Consider the following 8,771-nt stretch of genomic DNA (forward strand, 5'->3'; position numbering starts at 1 on the left):
GTGTCCAAGTCTAGCTCTTCTAATATCTTACAGCACATAGATAGTTCAGTTCCTACAACTTACAGTGTCTCCTAAATCCTCATTTACAATGTTTTGTCATTAGAAGTTCCTGTGATGCCCAAGTCTTTCAATATCTCTAAGAACTTGGTCTTCTAACATTCAACATCCCCAATGTCTGAATAGCTATGTCTCTTAATATCCTGATCTTTTAATTTCCAGGGCTGTCAACATCCTTGACTTCCAGAAATAAGAAAATTACATCTTCTAAAAACTCTTTTTAACATGAAAATATCAATATCCAGGTTTTCCAGTGTCTCCCAATATACAGGGCTTCTGATTTTAAGGTTTCTAAATGTTTAGATCTTCTCTTGTTCATATCTTCCAATATTTAGGGCTTTTAAGGTAAAGGACTTGCAGTGTCTCTAGTGTTTAGGACCTCCAGCACCCAGGCCTTTCAATATCCATTAATTTTGACACCCAGGGCCCCCAAAGTCTCCAGTGTGTAGAATATCAAATGTCCTCAAAATCTAGGGCTTCCACTGTCTCCAACATCCTGTGCTTCCAATGTCTCCAATATCCAGGGTTTCTGATGGCGCCAGTGTCAAGGTCTTCCAGTGACTCCAGGTCTTCCAGCAATTCCAAGTCTTCCAACAACATCAAGGTCTTCCAGCTAACCCAGTCTTCCAGAAATCTATGTCTTCCGGACAATCCATGTCTTCCAGGAAATCCAGTCTTCCAGCAATTATATGTCTTCCACAAAATCCATAGCTTCCAGGAAAATCCACGTCTTCCAGAAAATCCATGTCTTCCAACAATTTCAAGGTCTTCCAGCCAATCCACGTCTTCCAGAAAAATCTATGTCTTCCGCCAAATCTAAGTCTTCCAGCTAATTTACGTCTTCCAGAAAAATCCAAGTCTTCCAGCCAATCTCTGTCTTCCAGAAAGAAATCCAGGTCTTCCACTCAGTCCATGTCTTCCGGGGAAATCTGTGTCTTCCAGAAAAATCCAGGTCTTCCAACCAACCCACGTCTTCCATCAAATCCAGTCTTCCAGTGTATTTATGTCTTCCAGACAAAAATCTATGTCTTCCACTAAATCCAGGTCTTCCAGTAAATCTACGTCTTCCAGAAAATTCATGTCTTCCACTAAATTCAGGTCTTCCAGCAAATTTATGTCTTCCTAGAGATTGTCTTCCAGAAAAATTCATGTCTTCCAGCAAATCTGTGTCTTCCAAATAATCCAGGTCTTCCGGACAATTCGGGTCTTCCTGAAAATCCATGTCTTCCAGAAAAGCCATGTCTTCCAATGACCTCCAAGTCTTCCAGAAAATCCACGTCTTCCATCAAACCCACGTCTTCCAGAAAATCCACGTCTTCCATCAAATCCATGTCTTCCAGAAAATCCACGTCTTCCAAGAAATCCATGTCTTCCATCAAATTCATGTCTTCCAGCCTACCCATGTCTTCCAGAAAATCCAAGTCTTCCAACAAAGTCACGTCTTCCAAAAAATCCATGTCTTCCAACAAGGGTGCATCTTCCAGAAAATCCATGTCTTCCAACAAACCTGTGTCTTCCAGAAAATCCGTGTCTTCCCACAAAGCCATGTCTTCCAGAAAATCCACGTCTTCCAACAAAGGGTGCGTCTTCCGGAAAATCCACGTCTTCCAACAAAGGGTGCGTCTTCCGGAAAATCCACGTCTTCCAACAAAGGGTGCGTCTTCCGGAAAATCCACGTCTTCCAACAAAGGGTGCGTCTTCCGGAAAATCCACGTCTTCCAACAAAGGGTGCGTCTTCCGGAAAATCCACGTCTTCCAACAAAGGGTGCGTCTTCCGGAAAATCCACGTCTTCCAACAAAGGGTGCGTCTTCCGGAAAATCCACGTCTTCCAACAAAGGGTGCGTCTTCCGGAAAATCCACGTCTTCCAACAAAGGGTGCGTCTTCCGGAAAATCCACGTCTTCCAACAAGGTGCGTCTTCCAACAAAGGGTGCGTCTTCCGGAAAATCCATGTCTTCCAACAGTGCCATGTCTTCCAGAAAATCCATGTCTTCCTACACCTCCAGGTCTTCCAGCATCTCCAGGGCTTCCAGCATCTGCTCGTCTTCCAGCATCTCCACGTCTTCCAGCATCTTCATGTCTTCCAACAACAACTCAGTCTTCCAAAAGTAGGCTCAATATCCACGTCTTCCAATGTCTCCAGTGTACTGGTCTTCTAACATTCAGGTCTTCTGGTGTCTACGATATCCAGGTATTTTAAAATGTTCCGTCATCCAGGTCTTCTGACCTTTCCCCAGGTCCAGACTTTTCCAAATTAGTCTTCCCAAGTCTGAGCCTTTCCATGTTCAGATTATTCCATAGACAAGTCTTCCAGTTCAAATATTCCTGCTTCTAGTAGAATTAGCTTCAAAAATTTTTGAATAGGGCATCCCTTCTTTATAGACTAGATCTTATGGATCAACTGTACTGAAGCTTAATAGTGTTTTTTGCTACTAGGAAATGTATATTCACTCTTTACAACTTTAAAAAATAGTGTTCATAATACAGCTTCTGTGGAATAAATACACAGATGGTATTACTGTGATGAATTTTGCTAATTTACTAATGCTCATATTTTTATACAGTCAACTCTGTTTAGGTACAAGTGAAATTTTTATTTTAATGATAAAAACTCCTATTTAGAGACTATTATTTTAGACAAAGCTAACATAGAGTGTATTTGTCCAGTGTTTATAACATCATTTTTTGTTGTTTGGTCTTATGAGACAATAATAATAACAACAACAACGATAACATTAACATAGCATTTGCTACGTCCAGGCACTGCTCTAAGGTCCTTACATGTGTCAACTTATCCTTACATGCATCAGTTTATTTAATCTTCACAAGAACCCATTGAGGTAGGTACTATCATCCCTGTTTTACAGATGAGGAAACTGGCACACACAGAGGTGAAATAACTTGTCCAACTAGCTTGTTTCCAGAGTCCATGACCCAGCCATAATATCTGCTGTTGAAAATCAAGATGAGAATTACAGGATCTGAAGTTTGATTGCTCCTGTTTTATGTATAAACTATTATAATATCTTATATATATATATATATCCTGTGACTTATCAGAACCTATTTGTGCTCGCAGATCTCATTCCTCATCTATCTACTATCATTTCCTTGCTTGTGTATATGAAACTAGGCACAAACACTTCCTGATATAATTCTCAGTTTGGGCAGAAATAATATAAGGGAGCACTGAATTCAAGTACCCTTTGCTTTAGAATCATATTCATGGCTCCTTGCTTTGAGTACAGATGCTTAGAATTTAAATCTCCCACCTACTTCAATCCCTTATCACTGACCATTATCCAGTTTGTACCTTAGTATCTAGACCACCTGCAGCTAGTTTGTTTCTGACCTCAGGATCCACCTGCTTCTTTAAATATCACTGGCCTGCTGGATTCCTGACCACTGCCTTGTGTCTGCGTAACTCCCAGTATCCTGACCTAGAGAACTACTTTGATTCTCCAAGTCTCAGCTTCTACCGGAAACATTGCTACCTGTGCCTCTGGCTGACATGACAGGCATTAATGCTACATAATGAAATTATGCTTAGGCAAGGGATCTCTAAAGATCTAGAATCAACTATACTGTAAAACAAATTTAACAATAATAATAATTGTAATACCTTCCCAATGTCTAATGATTTAGTTTCTGAAGTGCTATCATTCATTCATTCACTCAACAGATATTTATTGAGCATCAGCTGTGTGCCAGCCATATTTTAATGGAGCTTAAAATCACTTGGGAGGAAACAGACAATGTACAGATAACTGAACAGTTATTTATTAGTTGTAAGGCCATGAAGGAAAAGTAAGTAACGGATGCTCTTGAGTCTGCAAAGTTAAGGAAAGCATTCCTGAGTGAGAAACATTGATAGTGACTGAAGGATCTATTTTCTCAATTGATTATCAAAATAGCCTTGTGACTAAGATAAGACATGTGTTTTAATATCAGTTTCACGTAATTAGGTTAAACAAGTACTAAAAGCTTGGGCATGGGGTCCACATATTTTGACTTTTTTTTTTTCTACTACTTCATGCTGCCTTAAAATACATAGTAAGTAAGGTTTTGGCAATATATGTCAAGGGGTATGAAAATGTTGGTACTCTTTGATTTGGTATTTTCACTTCAATGAATCTATTCAAGGAAATTATCTAAAATAGGGATAATTCTGCACAAAGATGTTCCTCACACAGTTATTGGGTATAGTGAAAAACAGAAAAACCTAAGTATCTAAATTTAAGGGGATGATTAAGTAAATGTGCTATTTCCATGTGAAATATTAAAATATTTATGGTATGTTCATATTATATAATGTTAAGTGAGAAATCAGCATATAAGATTATATGAAGTATGATTGCAGGTATTTTAAATATATATAATCAGAGACAAATTATCAGAAATAAACCCACTGATGATTGTGAAGTAATTTATCTCTAGGTGGGTAGGATGATGTGTGGTTTTTGTTTACATCTTTATGTTCTTCTTTTCTTCCAGAGTTCTGGAAGTATTTTATATTCAGGAAAAATATTTAAATGATCATGCGCAAAAATTCATTATTTTTCATCTTTTTTATTATACATGTAATCAAGTTTTACTGTTGAAAACACTTCAAAATATAAGTAAGCAAAGTGAAAAAATTAAAATCTCAAACTCAATACTCAGGTAATTGCTTTAAAGTTTTTGGTGTATGCTCTTCCATACTTTTTCATAGGTATGTTTATTTTCTTTTTCAAAACGGAATCATACTACCTTTTTAACCTATTTTTTCCACTTAACAGTAAATTGTAAACTCTCTTCATGTCAGTAACCATGCATCTGTATTATAATTTTCATACATAACTTACTTCATCTCCTATCGGTGGGCATTACATTCTTTTCAGTTTGTTTTGTATTCTAAAAATTGCTGTGAGGAGCACATACATTGTACAAGTTGTGTAGAACACAAACTGTGTCATCCCATCTGGTGGCCTTGTACACGACTGTGTGCAAATATGTTCAAAAAGTACTTAGGATAAATTCTGAAAAGGAGAACTGCAGAGCCAAAGGATATGTGCATCTACAATGCTTAGCACAGGAAAAAATAATTGTAAGCAATCTAGATGTCCAACAATTGACAGTGGTTAAAATTATATTGCAACAATATGATGAAATACTATGCATCCATTTAAGTTTATAGCATAGAAGAATATATTTACTGAAATGAGAATATGTTCACAAGCTCTCAGTAGTGAAAAGAAATAGGCCATATGAAAGTATGTATAATATTCAAATTTTGTAGGAAGAGATCTATATAAATGTCCCAGAAAAATGACCAGTAGAATGTACACTAAAATGTTAGTAGTGAAATTCCCAAGAGGAAAAAGAATAGATTTTTACACAGTGACATATCATTTAGCAGTGAAATGAATGCACTACAACTAAACATAATAATAATATGGGTAGATTTCACTTCTATCATGTTAAATTAAAGTGTCAAGTCCCAGAAGACTATATAGAATAGGATATTCTTTTTATGTTATTCAAAATAAGTAAAACTGAAAGCTATATTATTTAGGTGTACATATATATGTGTGTATATATATCCTATATATATATAGGATACAACTATATATATATAGGATATATAGGATTACAAATATTTTATTAGAAAGCAAAGGAATAGCAATCAAATTCAGGATAATGGTCACCGAGGCTGAGGAGAGGGGGTTGGAATAGGAGAAGCTCATAGAAGTAGATGGAAGTTATTGTAGTATTTTAGTGCTCAGATTTGATGGGTGGGTGGGTATCCATTATATAATTAAAAACAGACAATTAACTAATGATTGTATGATTATTATGACAATTAAAAGAATAAGTTCATGGATAAAAATAAAAGAGGGCATGGATCAGTAAGACAGTGTGCATGGTTTACTCATAATCCAATTCTGTGCACTTGAATTTCATATTTTCTGAAGCAGTTATCTCTGGGTGGTGAGAATATATGTGCTTTTTACTCTCTTGTGTTTCTTCTCTGAATTTTCTGTAGGGAAAATACAATATTATTTTAACTGAAAGACAAGCCTCAAATTACATAGAGTATGATCTCAAATAGGTTAAAAAAATGTATAATGGGGACTGAAAAGAAAACTGTTGACACTTTAATGCCCCTGTGTGTTAAGAATTCTTAGCGCTTTTTTTCTGTTTCCTTATGGTTTTTTTTTTTAAATCCAAATGTTATAGTATCAGCTTATTTTTTCTGTTACAAAATTAATAATGCTTTTATAAAAGTAAAAAGTACAGTGGTAACAAGTGAAAATATCCCTCTCCTATACCCACAGCCCAGAGACAACCATGGTTATGTATTTGCTTTGTCTCTTCCAAGTACTTTTTCTGCTTACGAGCTTGTGTTCTTGTGTGTTTTACAAAATGAAATTATCATATACTTGTTATCCTACAACTTTCTCAACCCTCATTCTTGGGATCAGTAGAAAGTTACTGTTGCAACAGCCAGTAGAATTCCATAGTAGAGTGTACTATATAATTTATTTGATTCTCTCCACATGATAGACCTTTAGGTTGTTAACAGGGTTTTTTGTTTGTTTGTTTTGTTTTACTATTGCAGATAATGCTGTAAAAACATTCTTTTAAATCTATCTTTGCACATATAGAAGTATTTTCATAGGCTAATACTTTAGAAGTATAACTGCTAGATCAAAGGCTTTGAGCTAAATTGCCCTTCTGGCATGCTGGACACTATTATTCTTTTTAATTTTTGTTAGCATTTTGGATGAGAAATCAAATTTCCTTCAAGTTATCTTTGCCTAATCACCAGTAAAGTTAAACACTTTTTAATATATTTATTAGCTATTTGTATTTCTTCTGTTGGAGATTGCTTGTTCATATCCTTTGCCTATTTTTCTCTTGAGTCATTTGTCTTTTTTCTTTTTTGATTTATAGGGAGATCTCTGGATATTAGAGTTGGTATCCTTTTGTCTGCTATATATTGCCTATTTCTGTCATTTGTCTTCTTATGGTGGTTTTTGGCACAAATTTTAGTTATGTAAAGAGGCTAACATTTTTATTTTTATTTTTGTCTTTTTTTAGGGTCAAATCCACAGCATATGGAAGTTACCAGGCTAGGGGTCAAATCTGAGCTGTAGCTGCCAGCCTACACCACAGCCACAGCAATGCCGGACTGAGCTGCATCTGCGACCTACACCTCAGCTTACAGCAACGCTAGATCCTTAACCCACTGAGTGAGGCCAGGAATCAAACCCACATCCTCATGGGTACTAGTCGGGTTCTTAACCCTCTGAGCCACAATGGGAACTCCAGGCTAACATTTAAGTCTTTCTTTTGTAGTTTCTTGGTTTTGTCTTATATTTAGATAGGCTTCTATATCCCAAGATTATAAAAATATTCCCCTATATTTTCTTCTAATGTTTTATATATTTTTATTGCTTAATGCTTTAATCCCTGTGGAATTGATATTTGTGGTATGTATGGTAGACAATGCATGTTTATTTTTGTTCAGAAGAGATAGCTAGTTTTTCTAACTTGCTTATTACATTATATGTGCACTGATTTTGAATTCTCTCTATGGCTATGCTCCTTATGTTTCTTTTCTGCTCGATTTTTGTCTGTTACTGAGCTAGTATCTAACTGCTTTCATTACTGTAGATGTTATAATATGTTGCAAATCTGAGGGGGCTGCTACTCCTTCATTCTTCTTCTTTTTTAGAATTTACTTGGCTACTTTTGTACATTTTTTTTTCCCAGATGAACTTTAGAATCAACTCGTCAACTTCCCGTAAAACGAAAAAAATCCCTGGACGTACCATGGACCTTTTGAGTAACATGTCAAGAGTTGACAGCTTTACAGTATAGTGTTTTGCATTTATCTTGTATCTAGCCATCATATTTAACTCTGTTCTTAGCTCTGGGAATTTTTCCCCTTGAATTCCTGGGTACACAATCATGTCCGTTGTAAATAATGAAACCTTTGTCTTTTCTTTGCTAAAGTTTATATCTAATTTTTTCCTTTTTAGCACATTGGTAAAGATCTTATGACTTCTAGCACAATGCAATTTATTTGGATTAATAAAGAGCAGGCATCTTTCTCTTGTTTTTGACCTTAGTAGAAATAACCCATTATTGGAGTTCCCGTCACTGTTAACAAATCCAACTAGGAGCCATGAGGTTGTGGGTTCGATCCCTGGCCTTGCTCAGTGGGTTAAGGATCCGACGTTGCCGTGAGCTGTGGTGTAGGTTGCAGATGTGGTTCAGATCCCACGTTGCCGTGGCTGTGGCATAGGCCGGTGGCTGCAGCTCTGATTAGACCCCTAGCCTGGGAACTTCCATGTGCCGTGGGAGCTGCCCTAGAAAAGGCAAAAAGACAAAAAAAAATTAAAAAATAAAGTAAAAACATTATTTCATTCTAAAATGTGATTGATTGCCATTTTTTCTGATAGATGCTCTTTTTCAAGTTATGGAAATGCCCTTCTGTTCCTGATTCCTGATGGACTTAGCATTTTATCAGGAATGGATAGAGAATGTTTTCAAAGGCATTTTTCGGCATCTGCCAAGGTGATAATATGATTATTCTCTTTAATCCATTAATGTATTTATAGATTTCCTAATGTTGATCTATTCTTGCATTCTTGAAGGAAAACTGACTTGATAGTAATGTTTTGATTATGTTTATATTCTATTTCGAATATAAATCTCTGTATTAA

At 36.1% G+C, this 8,771-nt stretch overlaps 1 pseudogene; it reads right to left on the minus strand.

Annotated features, from left to right (window-relative positions):
* Nucleotides 1-873: 873 nt before the first annotated feature.
* On the minus strand, nt 874-8,015 carry LOC125118133 (cerebellar degeneration-related antigen 1-like; annotated as a pseudogene).
* Between the last annotated feature and the right edge of the window lie 756 nt (nt 8,016-8,771).

Source organism: Phacochoerus africanus, chromosome X, assembly GCF_016906955.1.
Source record: "Phacochoerus africanus isolate WHEZ1 chromosome X, ROS_Pafr_v1, whole genome shotgun sequence".
In the NCBI taxonomy this organism is placed as follows: Eukaryota; Metazoa; Chordata; class Mammalia; order Artiodactyla; family Suidae; genus Phacochoerus; species Phacochoerus africanus.